Source organism: Diabrotica virgifera, chromosome 1, assembly GCF_917563875.1.
Source record: "Diabrotica virgifera virgifera chromosome 1, PGI_DIABVI_V3a".
Lineage (NCBI taxonomy): Eukaryota > Metazoa > Arthropoda > Insecta > Coleoptera > Chrysomelidae > Diabrotica > Diabrotica virgifera.
The window spans coordinates 146,225,777-146,239,704 of record NC_065443.1 but is presented as its reverse complement, the minus strand read 5'-3'; the positions used below and the strand labels follow the sequence as shown (position 1 = coordinate 146,239,704).

The 13,928-nt window shown below is 31.4% G+C and overlaps 1 protein-coding gene across 1 annotated transcript in view; it reads right to left on the bottom strand.

The window, feature by feature from the left end:
* The window catches only part of LOC114326222 (uncharacterized), a 902,327-nt gene that overhangs the window by 218,703 nt on the left and 669,696 nt on the right, over positions 1 to 13,928 (bottom strand). The window lies entirely within an intron of this gene.

The following is a 13,928-nucleotide window of genomic DNA, read 5'->3' as shown; positions in this document are numbered from 1 at the left end:
CTACTACCCAAAAATGTCTTAACAAATGGCACGCAAATTGAACGAGTGTATACCATAAACTTCTGGGCCATGAGATTAGATTAAGAAGAGACAATTAAACAACAGAGTTAAACAGGAGAACCGGAGAATATGAGTAGCATGGGCAGCTTACGAAAAACTGAGGGAAGTCTTTAGATCAGATATTCCTATGTGCTTGAAGGAAGGTCTTTGATAAATGTGTATTCCCAGGTCTAACGTACGAAGCAGAAACATTGACCCTTACCAGAAAAATAATCAATAAAATAGAAGTGGCATAGAGAGCAATGGAGGAGCCAATGTTGTTTATATCCTCAGAGGCAGAGTTTCAAATATTTAGGAAAAAAACTGGTGTTACGGACGCAGTTAAAAGAGTACAACGCTGAAATGGAACTGAGCGGGATATGTTGCCCGATTCAAAGATGGAAGATGGACTACGAAAATTGTAGAATGGAGATACGTATCGTAATCAGGACGCCCTACAACAAGGTGGTCGGACGACATCAACCGCATTCAGCACAACTTAATTCAGGGTGTTCAAGATAGGAAGCAATGGAATTATTTACGGGAAGCAGTGCTCTAAAAGGATAATATAAAACTGAATAAATTTGACCTAAAACTGAATGCTAAACTGGAAAGGAAAAAAGTTTAACACATCTTCAAGATGACATTTAAAAAAAATTGGTTGTTTTATGAAAAATGCCAAATATAATCTAATACAATTATTAATAATCGACTTCAAAATTGAAGCAAATGTGGTCGAGATAGAAGTAGGGCCTCATGACTTAGGAATCTCAAAATAAATTTCTCCATCGAACAGAAAAAACATTTGATATAAAACTCACAAACTAGTTTATAACCAATAATAGGGAATTTTAATAATATATTTAACTAGGGTTTGGAACAATGTCAAATAAACGTCAAATTGAAAGGCAGTTTATTTAGAAGTTCTCCTAAAAATTATTAATTTTTAAGGTTTTTTCTTAACTTTTTGAGTATTACGAGTAGTATAAAGAAGTACTAAACCAGTGATCTGTAAGAAAGTGTGAAATTTAGCGCCTAGAAGTTAAATTTCAGGAAACAAATAATATGGAAGGTATACCACCCGAACCTCCAGATAAAGGTAAATTTTATGTAGAAATGGAAGGAGATGGGATGATGGAATATGAGGAATTAAATAAAAATAACAATAGAGTAAATAATAAGGTAACAAACAAACAAAACCAAACAAGTAGTACTATTGAGGTAAGTAACAAATTTAGTTGCAATAACGATGAAACTTTGACAAATTTAAATCAAACAGATAAGTCAGGTAAGCAAAATTTAAATAAAGTAATAAATTTAAGATTAAAACATAGATATCAATTTGGAGATAATGCACCTTATATAATACACATAGAAAATAAAAACGGTAACATTGGTCGATTACACAGGATCGGCACGGCCCGTTTGATTTTAAGTGCAGTACCTGAAATTGAAAATAATATCACACAAATTACAGTAGTTGGTAGAAATAAAATCAAGGTAGAACTAAATAATTTTGCTAGTGCTAATAAATTAATTGATTCTCAAATTCTTAAAAGCAAAGAGTATGAGGCATATATTCCAACGTTTTTTACTCAAAAGAAAGGTGTTATAAAATTGGTAGATAAAGAGATAGAAGATAATGATTTATTATCATTAATTAAACCTAGATTTGGAATTAAATTCGAAGTATTACATGTAAAAAGAATTATGCGGAAAGTGATTCAAGATAATGGTAATACTAATTATGTAAAAACAGGAACCGTAATTGTCACTTTTAAAGGTCAGTCTATACCAAAAAATGTAATAATAGAAAAAATGATATACGAAGTGGAAAATTATACACCCAGAATAATCCAATGTTTAAAGTGTTTGAGATTTGGGCATATAAGTGCCCAATGTAGAGGAAAAGATAGGTGTGAAAGATGTGGCGAAGAACACAACAAATCTAATTGTTCCAATCCGAATAATTTACTTTGTGTATTGTGCAAAGGAAAACACAGCGCTACTGACAAGGGAGCAGATTGTACAGAAAGACAAAAACAGGAATATATTAAAAAAGTTATGAATAATGAAAATATAACATATTATGAAGCTAATAATAAATATAAAAAATGTTATTCAACAGTAAGTAAAGACCAAGAAAATACTTCAAATAAATATACAATATCTAAACGAAAAAGATCAAGTAGTATTGATTCTAGTAGTGTAGATAAAGAAACAATGGAAGCACGCAGAAAAATTTTGCAAACACCAAGAGTACAAAGTCAGCCTTGTTATAATTTTAATAATCCCATTTATTCTAACACAACACAAACACAAAACGATAATCAAAATAATATAGGAGAAATAATAGTAAACTTTATTTCAGCAACATTAAATCAAATTAATCACAATTTAGATCAAAAAACGTTGGAATTATTAAAAAACAATATTTCACAATTATTATTACCTCGTGATGGCTAACGTTTCATTTCTTCAATGGAATGCGAGATCAATTAAAACAAATAAGGGTTATTTAGAAAAATTCTTGTATGACAATAAAATAGATATAGGATTAATATCAGAAACTTGGTTAAAAAAAAGTAATTTTATTAACTTTACTGGTTATAATGTCTTTAGGAATGATAGAGATGATGGATATGGTGGAGTAGCCATCCTTTTGAAAAAATTAATAAAATTTTACAACAGTCCTACTTTTCACCAAATTAATGACATAATGTGCAATAGCATATCAATTAAAATTCAATCCGGAAAAAAGTTAAACATTTATTCAATATACGTAAAACCAAATCTTAAAATCACTCTAAATGAATGGAAAAAGTTTTTTAATAGTCTAGAGAAGCCTTTTATAATTGGTGGTGATTTTAATAGCCACAATTATGTTTGGGGTTGTAGTACTGTAGATACTATAGGAAAAAATCTGTTAGAAGCTATTGAGGACTGTAATCTTGTAATTTTAAATAATGGTAAAGAAACTTTGATGCGTAGACCGAATAGCAATAATAAATCTGCAATAGATCTTACAATATGCTCAGCAAATATTAGTCATTTTTTCGATTGGGATGTTGTGGACGAGACATTAGGATCAAATCATTTTGCTATTATTATTAAGTCAAATATTAATGTTAATAAAGCGGAATGTGTAAATACAAAATTCCAATGGAACATAAATAAAGCGGATTGGTCTCTTTTCTCTTCTATCACTGATAATTTCATGGAAATAGATAATAAATTAAATTACCAACAATTTTTAAATAAATTAAACGAATATTGTAAAATATGTATACCGGAGAAGAGAACAGGGACTAATCCACGATTTAGAAAAACTTGGTGGAATGACAATTGTAAAAAGGTAATAGAAGAACAAAAACTAGCTTTACGCAAGTTTAAACTACAGTCTAATATACAAAATTATATAAATTATAATAAATGTGTAGCGAAAACCAAAAAAGTTGTATTAGAGAGTAAGCGTAATGCATGGAGAAATTTTTGTAAAACTTTAAACAAAAATACACCAATTAAAGATATGTGGAATCAAGCCAAACGATTACAAAACATTTTTAAACCACAAGTAAATCCAGTGACTGAAGGAGAATGGGTTGAGGAGTTTTTAAGAAAATTATGTCCAGATAATATATTTTCAAAAATTAATGTAATGGAAAGAAAAAACTCTATGCATCCACTTTCAATTCCATTTAGTTTCTGTGAATTAGAAATAAGCCTTAAGAATAAGAAAAATACTTCTCCAGGTATAGATAATGTACATTATATTATGTTGGCCAATTTACATCAAAAAGGGAAAGAAACACTATTAAATTTTTTTAATCAAATATGGTTATCAGAAGATATTCCAGATAACTGGAGAGAGTACCGGGTGATTCCTATTCTCAAAACAAATCGGAATCCTGATTCAGCAGAATCTTATAGAGGTATTTCATTGAGCTCCTGCATAACAAAAACACTGGAAAGAATGATAAAACTTAGGCTCGAAAGTTGGCTAGAAAAAAACAATAAATTATCACAAACACAATTTGGATTTCGAAAAAATCATTCTACTGTGGAAGCTGTGAGTCATTTGGTAACAGATATAAATTTAGCGTTTACGAAAAATTCTTCAGTAATCGCTCTTTTATTAGATGTTGAAGCAGCATACGACAACGTTAATTTAAATATACTATATAACAAAATGATACAAATAGGTCTGCCAGAATGCTTCTGTCAAAAAATAATAAAATTGTATGACTGTAGAAAAATTTATATATCGGTAAATAATAACACATTTGGTCCAAGACTAGCGATGGGTGGTTTACCTCAAAGAGGAATATTAAGCGCTTTGTTATATTTAATTTACACTTCTGATATAGAAAAAAATTTAAACTCAACAAAAATTTTACAATTTGCAGATGATATAGTTATTTATCAAGAAAACATTAAAATAGAAAATGCAGTCAAATCCATTGAAGAAGGAGACAAACATATTAAAATATGGAGTGAATTACATGGACTAAATATATCTGATTCCAAAACCAAATTATGTATTTTTACAAGAAAACGAAAAGAAATACCCAATCACATCTTAATAAACAATATATCCTATCCTGTACAAAGTTATGTTAAATATTTGGGTATTACTCTGGATAGACAGCTTCTCTGGAAAGAACATATAGACCATATAGTTAAAAAAACAGAAAAAGGAATAAACCTTCTTCGATTCGTATCACACTTGCGTTGGGGAGCAGATCCAAATATTTCTTTGTTGTTATTTAAAAATAATATAAGAGCTATATTCGACTACGGATCAATATTATACAGTGACGCATCACAGTGTCATTTAAATAAAATAGACAAAATCATTAATAAATCCCTTAGATTGTGTATAGGAGCCCTAAGAAGTACACCGATAAATAATCTACAAGTTGAATGCTGTGAAATGCCGATGGATATAAGACGAAAAAGACTTGGCATCAACCTTTTAGTTAGATTGTATGAAAAAAAGGCAAGTTTAATTTCCAAAATACATCAACTGTTTTTAGCAGACTTGACAGAAAAATATTGGATAAAAAAGAAAACTCTAAATATGGTAGATTTATATTCAAAAATGACAATATATGATAAACAACTTTATAAATATGACATAAACCCAAATTATAATATTGACTTTAATAGTATGGAACAAGTTCAGGTATACTTTTTAAGGGACTATAGCAAGTTGCCTATATCTTTAAGAAAATTAGTGTTTATATCCGACAGTTCACAAATGTTCAAAGATTATTGTATGCTATATACAGATGCATCAAAAAATATTGAAGGTGTGGGATGTGCCTATTGGGATAGCAGTAATAAAATTAGTAAAATGTTTAAACTAAATTCTATTATGAGTATATACACAGCTGAATTAATAGCGATAATGGAAGCACTAAAATATTTATCTAATATAAATCATTCAAAGTTTATAATTTTTAGTGACAGTAAAAGTTCTCTTAGTAAAATTAGTGCTATAAATCCTAAATCAAAAGTGAACTACATTGAATTATATATCATAAATAAAATTAAAGAACTTCAGCAACAAGGAAAGTCTGTTAAGTTGGCATGGGTTAAAAGCCACTGTGGAATAACTGGAAATGAAATGGTAGATGAATTGGCTAAAAACGCGGTGACACAAGGAGTATTAACCCATTATCTTTGTACGCCAAAAGATATTGAATCAAATTTATTCAAAGAGATTAAGAAAGAATGGAAAGAAAGGTATATTGATGAAAACGTAAATACAGGAAACCACTACAGATCAATCAGAAACTATATAACGGATAAACCTTGGTTTTCTAAAATGGAGTCGACAAAAGATATGATAAGAACCATATGCAGAATGAGATTTGACCACTGTCTTACTCCATCATATTTATTTAAAATTAATATAGCTGATAGTCCACAATGTATTTGTGGACAGTTGGGCAATCTACAACACAAAATTTTGACCTGTTCTCTTATCTCTAATAAAGTTAATATGTTTTTAAATTCACTGTATTCTTTGACTGATGTCCACCATCCCATTAATTTAAATTATTTATTAACATTAGAAAATAATGAGTTGGTATACCGACTATTGTATAAACATATTTTAGATATTAAGCTTAAATTGTAATTGTAAAATATAGAGTAAGTATTTCTTGTAAATTGTTATATGTTAAAAGAAAAAGAAAAGAAAAGAAAAGAAAAAAAAGAAAAGAAAAGAAAAAAAAAAAAAAGAAAAGAAATATAAAAAAAAATAATAAAATAAAAATAAAAAAAAAATAAAAAAAAAATAAAAAAATAATAATAAAAAAAAAGAAAGAAAAAATATAAAAAAAGATATATAAAAAAAAATAGAAAAAAAAATATAATAATTAAAAAAATATAAAAAAAATATGTATATAAAAAAAAATATGATAAAAATGAATGACGAACTTGGACAGTCCACAGTAAAATAGCTTTCGAATGAAGTAGAGGGCTAAAGAAGAATGTTGCAGTTTTTGCTGTGGAACTCTGAGAACATCATTTGGAAAAAAATTAATAAAAATATATATATATAAAAAATTATTAAAAAAAAATACAAAAATAATTATTTATTAGTAGAATTGTTTATTATATTAGTATTAGTTTTAGGATAAGATACGAAAAAATGACTAATAAAATAAAAAATAGTAAAATTGGCGAATGGATTTAGTGTCCGCAGTCATATAAACCCAAACAAACAACAACAACAACTAGGGTTTGGTGTTTATATAGGGAATGGTATACAAAGTCTTAATGTCATGTAAAATTGTAGGTAATGATGTGATGTAAACATGACCTATTAATGTGATGATTACCTTTAAAATTAAAAAGGGAATGTTGTATCGAACATTAATCGTTTAAATAATTCTCTAAAATATACATATATTTCGAGAAGACTGGGTATTATTTACAGTATATGTATATTATTTGAGCTCATTGCACATATTTCTTTTATAAATATGTATCTAGCTATAACGTAGATCTGAATTGCTCACCTATTTGGTTTTATCGTTAGTTGTTCTATACAATAATGAAGGTTTATCCAGTATATCCAGTAAGTGACGTGCCTAAATTATTATTTAAGGTTCACTAATTAAATAATTAAATTCACTATCATTCATCCACCCCTTGACCTCTTACCCTTCTCGTGGCACTTCCCTTTGTCAAACCAACGCGGAATTTAATCTCTGAAAATACGTCTCGAATCTATTATTGCGTGACAGGCGCGCTCTTCCCAGACCCAGACAGATGACAAACGCATGTGTCAATCCCATAATGAAGTCCGAAATTAATAGCATTTTATTTTGGCAAAATGTATATTCAGAAAATAGTGCGTTTGGTCTGTATGTTAATGATTTTCTTGTAGTTGACGGCGTCACACACGCTAGTTGTTTATATCGAGCAGCTTGTCACAACCCATTTACTTTATACCCTTTGATTCGGGTAGTAGAATCTATTTGATAGATATCTTTCAATGTTAAGTGTAAATAAAAAGTTAATACTTAATAATTACTCTTCATACCACCATCTACATGCAATATTAAAAATAATGTTGAAAAATTATATCACGCTTCCTATGAACAAGACGCAAATAATGACTACCCAAGTAGCACCGAACGGGCTTATTAAATCTTTTAAGGATGCTTTAAGAGAATAAAACTAAAATTAAAACCATTTGGTTTTTAAGTAATCCTTAAGGTTACAATAAAACCGATTTCAGCATAAAAGGGCCCACTCTGAAAGAGGTCAATAAAACCAAAAATAAAAACCTTAAAACTTTGTTTTCTTAAGCAACTGGTTTTAAAGCTACTGTGAAGGAGCTTTTAAAACCATGTTAAAATACACTTTAAGTGCAGGCAGTTTTATAGCAAACTTAAAAAGGTTTCTTAAATGGAGACTTTTAAAGACAATTTACCATATTAAATGATTCTTTAAACCCATATACTCCATATAGGCCAACAAATTTTTACATGTGTTATGAGAGGTAGATAGGTATTTGTAACTATAAAATAATAAAAAGTACTTGGTCATTTCAGACTCTCAAGGTATAAAAACACTTGCGCACCCAACTTTATTGATAATGATAACAAAAATAGGTCTAGATAACTCACGCGCCCTAAAATTTCTGACTTTTGTCGATTAAAAAATAAAAATAATAAAACAATTTAAATCCGAAAAATATTACAAACTGAAGAGTCTCAGATGCAGAATTCACCATCATAATAAAATTAAAATGGTAAATAGTTATTTAAATCTGAGACTTTTCGTGTTGAAAGTTCTTTCTGGTACATCCTTAATCTGCGACTTTACAATTTACTAAACAATTTATAAGACCGCAGACAACGAATATAGAAAACAAAAAGGACTCATTGCAATCACATTCCGTTTTCATTCGTCTAGGAAAAGGACAGAAGAGGAACTTCCTAGTACTCAAATCTGAGTAAAGATAGAAAAGTAATGTTTTGCTTGTTTTTGATTCAGAGGGATGCACAATCGCTGGACAGCTGTTTCCACCATTTCAGGCTTTATCAACAGCGCTGGCGTGCACTTCTCGCTTTCCATTTCCACAGCTTTCACTGTATTCCTTCATTCAACCGTTCTCTCCAGTTTTTCTGTTTCACCAATCCCCTTCCTGCAGATTTCTTATTTCCATTGCTTGTCCACTTCATCTTTGCATCTCTTCCGTCTTCCTATCGGGCTCCACTCTGTTATTCTATTTATCCAATGATTTTGATCTGCTCTCCTGACATGTCCGTACCAGATTAATCTCTTATGTTCTATGTATCCCATTAATATCTGAGTTCATTCCCATTCTTTTATTCATCTCTATGTTATTTATTCTATCTCTTCTTGTTACTCTGCAGCTTCTCCGTAAGAATTCCATCTGTGTTGTTCTTATTTTGTTTTTGATTTTCTTGGTTAATGTTTAATTTCCACACTCATGAGTGAGGATACTTCTTGTCATGGTGTTATATATTCTTATTTTTATTATCATGCTGATGTCCTTATCCCACAGTACCGGGTTCAATTTTCGTATGCAGTCTCTTGTTTGTCCTAGTTATTGTTCGAGATGTGAAATTCCATAAACAAGGGATCCACCTGTTCTATGGAATGGTTCTTTGTATATATGTAAGTACACATTTACAACAATAGCATCCCGCTAACCTCATTATTAATGAATCTCTAGATATATTGCAATATTATACCTAGTCGGATTGTTGTAAATTTTAAAAGGATAGCGTTTGCCAGAAATTCAGGTATACAAATTAATATGCAATGTACCTATGATTATTTCAGTGCCAATCAATGACAAATCTTTTGATCTTATTATAAAACTATTGCCTGTACCCATAAAGTTCTGAAACAGGTGAAGAAAGAAAGTACAAACAAGTACAAAAGTATAATAAAGAATTTAGGGATAATTAAATAAGTACTAACCTTCTACGTTGGTTGTGGAATTCGTATTTGATTTTAGTGTTTACTAGTTGTATTGAACAGAAGTTTAAGAGAATCGTTGCTTTATTTTTGTCTCTTTAGTTTTATTTTCTTTCCAATACGAAATTGTACTCTCACGTTAACAAAAATAACCCTGTTATACGCTTGGCTCAATTTGTATTTGGCGACAAGTTTACTATTTTCATCCCGTTCGCTAGATGTCTTTGAAGAGATTAAATTTAGCCTAAAGGAAACAAAGGGGCGGGAGCTCCACGATAGGGGAAAGTTTGCCAGGGCATCAAAGTAACGAAATGCATTTATTTAATTATACAGAGAGATAGACTTCGCCTCCAGACTAACACATTTGCATATTAAAAGATTAGTTCTGACGGAAAATGGTCTGGATGGTAGTTGACGATAGAAGGAATCGATAAGATAGTGTAGTGCGATTTTCTCAAGGCTATATAATATTTTGCACTATGTTATTAAGTAAGTGGGAAAGTCAGGTGATAACTCGCTAATCTGATTGAAGGTAACGTTGTAATCAACTATACTGTGAATATACAAGAGTGCTTTGTCGATATATATCTACTTCTTGCGAGCAGACTGAAAATATATACGCGCTACAATGTATGTAACTACTTTATTACAATTCGAGCATTCAAACCATCTCTCAGAATAAAAAGATTATTACCAATAAATATATGCAACAGTTGGTAGATATAAGGGAAAGTGGGGGAATGGTGCGCGGCGGGTAATCGTGCGCTGCATTATATTTCAAATTCCGTGGAAGATTTTATGGATCCATATGGATCCACATGGACCTTTCGGCCAATCTGTTGAATAGTTGACGCCATTATCTTCAGTCAAAAGATGCACGTGGACTAAGCGAGATCCGATTATTGAAAATTGCAAGAATTCTTCTAGTTTTTCTGCTTAAAAAATTAAGGACGTTAAATTCGTATGCTTTATTGAGTCGGTTTGAGCTAATGATTGATTTAAATCATGTTGTTTTCCATACATTTTGATGAATCTGTTAGTTTATATGGTTCATCAGTTTTCTGTTTGTGATGATGTTTGCTGTTTCAGACATAAAGGGGTAATAGTGCGCAAGAGTGCGCACGATTCCCCCACAAACAATGAAATGGTAAATATTATTACCATTTTTAGCCTTTTAGCCGTTTTTTGCATGAGTGCTGCAGGCAATTATATTCCCCTATGTTGATCTATCCTCGTAAAAGAATGTCTCTAACACTTGTGACAAATGGACTTCTTGATGCTTTATACAAATGGCTCCAAAACGGATGGATGCATACAGAACTTTTTTATGAGTGACTGTATCATTTTGTAAGACATGCAAAGCAAATGATCCCATCATTTTAGTGCTCGATAACCACTCCAGCCATATGTCTATTGATTCATATAATTTTTGCTAAAAAACATTCATATGATGTCACTTTCACCACACACCTCAGAGCATCTTCAGGGTCATCATCTTCGGGCATGACTTTCTTTAGTCCTTTAAAGAATATCCGTTATAGAGAATATGATCTTTATCAGTCTAACAGGCCGTCAAAAAATAACCGAAAATGACGTCGCTGTGCTGTTAAATAAAGCATTTATGAAAGTAGCCATTATGGAGAAGACCATGTCAGGATTTAGTGCATCTGGAATATCTCCGTTAGATCCCGATAAATTTAATGAGGATGATTTTGCTCCTGCCAATCCAGCAAAAGAAATTATAGTAAAAGTCGCTTTTTAACCAGGGGCTTCTACAACGTCTAAACAAAATGCATTTACTGATGAGTTAATGTTAGATATTACAAATGTTGAGCCTTAGGAACCTAGATCTAAGGAAAATTCATTTTTCGCTTTTGCTCCAATAATATCAAAAACAGTTAAACCAGAAATTAAAAAAAATCTCGCAACAAGTAACAATCTGAAGTCCTTACAAACACACCATTAAAGACAAAATTGGAGGAAGTTCAGGAAAAAAGACGATTAAGGGACGAGAACCTCAAGAGAAAGAAGGAACAGAAAGCAACAAGAAAGTTTTTTGCAATATTAATTTAGTGCGCACCATTTCCCAATCCGTGCGCATGATTACCCTCATGGATGGGCAATGGTGCGCAAAGGTATTTTTTTCCTTTTTTTAAGATTATGCTTTTGCACTTTGTATTTCTCTAAAACTAATTTTACGTTTTCAAAGTAGAATAATTAGAGCTTACTTAAACGTCCTGGCCGTTATGATAGATTTAAAGAATTTAGAGCAGAAGCCATTACTGCTTAAGTGCGCACCATTCCCCCACTTTCCCTTACACATACGGAATATAAGAAAATATTTTTATATAAATCTTGTACTTAGAAGCGTAGGCGCAAAATTTCTGGCCAATGCTTTTTAAATGCATTAATTTTTTTGAATCCTGAGAAAACTAATAGTGTTTTTAAAAATTTAAACGTAGTATAAAAGATTACATTATTACAGATTAAGAAAGTCCATGAAAACTTCTACATATTATAATGTTTATTTGAATAGGTTACAGGGGTGAAAAAGAAGAGAAAATTAAGTGTGATTTTTAATTTCAAATATATCATTCAAAAGAAACTTTTTGTTTATTCTTAAGGGACTTTGGGCCCTCGATAATAATGTAATCTTTCATTTTGGGTTTAAATTTTTTTAAATATTGATTAGTTTTTTTAAGCACTGTGCCGAAATTTTGCGCCTACGTTCTTAAGGGGATAGGCGCAAACTTTTGGCTCCATTGCTATTAAAATGCGTTCATTTTTTTCGAATCCTGAGAAAACTAATATGTATTTTTGAAAAATTTAAACTCTAAATGAAAGATCATATTATCACTACCGAGGGTTAAAGTCCCTGAAAACTTATATAATGTAAGTTACAGAGGTGAAAAAGAAGAGAAAATTGAGTGTGATTTTAAATTTTAAATTATATCATTCAAAAAAACCTTTTGTTTATTCTAAGAGACTTTCTACCCTCGGTAATGACCCCTTGAGTCACTAGCACTTGGAACAAAGGAGTTGGATGGTAATTTCGCACAGTAGAAAGGAATGGTTTTACAAATATTGCGTTTTTTTTTCTAATAAAAAATGTGGTCACGATAAAGAGCTGACAGCCCAAAGCCTTGTCACTAAACCTTTAATATCTTTCGCCAAACTCATGAGCAAAGACGGAGCCATACAAACCCATGAAAAAACATCATACCACAAGGACGGCGTTCAGCTTGAGCTGGATTTTCTACAAAGTTATCGCAACCCTCAAAAGTCAGTCATTAATCAGATAGACTCTCAGAGGTCTAAACAGATAAAAAAAATAAAGAAAGACTATGACCAAGAGTAGGGTTTATAGTGTTCGTGTTATAGGTCGACAAAATATTCCTCTAAGAGTCCATCGTGATGATGGCCTTCTGCTTCTTGACGAAGATGCTGGACCTAGCATCGAGGGGAATTGTTAAGGTTTAAAATCGCATCAGGAGATAAGACTTTTAAATAACACCTATCCACAGCATCTTTCTGAGCAACATACATTAGTAGCACCAGTCAAAATCAATTAATGTTAAGGTGAAGAAATAATTGAACAAATAATGGATGAGGTTCAAAGTGAAAATTATTACTCTGTCATATTTGACGAAACGACAGACGTATCCCACGTGGAAAAGTTTTCCCTAAATTTGATATACAACAACAGACATTTGATACAATAACAACATTCGTGAAGACTTTGTCAAGTTCATTGACGCTTATGAGAACCTAAAAATAATTACTGAAAATCAAGAAAGAGGGAAGAAGGAAGAACAAGGCCTGATAGGAGAAGCATTGGGAAAAACGGTATTATTAAACTTGTTGAAAGAACTGCACTTGGATCCGAAGAAATGTGTAGGAATCGGTACTACGGCAGGAATGGTGAATTTTAAGGCACTTTTCACACACGGTAAAAGTGTATGAGAAGTGCCTTAAAACTCACCATTGTAACCCCGATTTTTAAAAATCCCCCCGTACCTACGGTCCCCCTCCCCAAAAAAGTTATTGGCCCCTCCCGAAAATTGGTCCTGGATCCGCCCTTGCACTCAGTCGAACAGAATGTGGTGACAAGGCCACTAAATATTTGACACTGATAGTAGTGTGTGTAGTAGATACTGACAGTGACAGTTTTAAAGCTTCCATACCAATGAGAATTTTACTACACGTAATTTACCGTATAAAGAAACAAAAAGTAGGAATAGGAGGGTTGGCATCGATTCGTTCGGTAAAATTTTTGCGCCTAGGCCCTTAATAAAATATTGCACACATTTATGATCTCAAGAGATCCCATCAGATATTATTTAAATCAAAAAGAAAAAATATATAAAAAATATGGTCCTAATCTTACGGACTGGGACGTTTCGCCGTCGCCGTTTCGC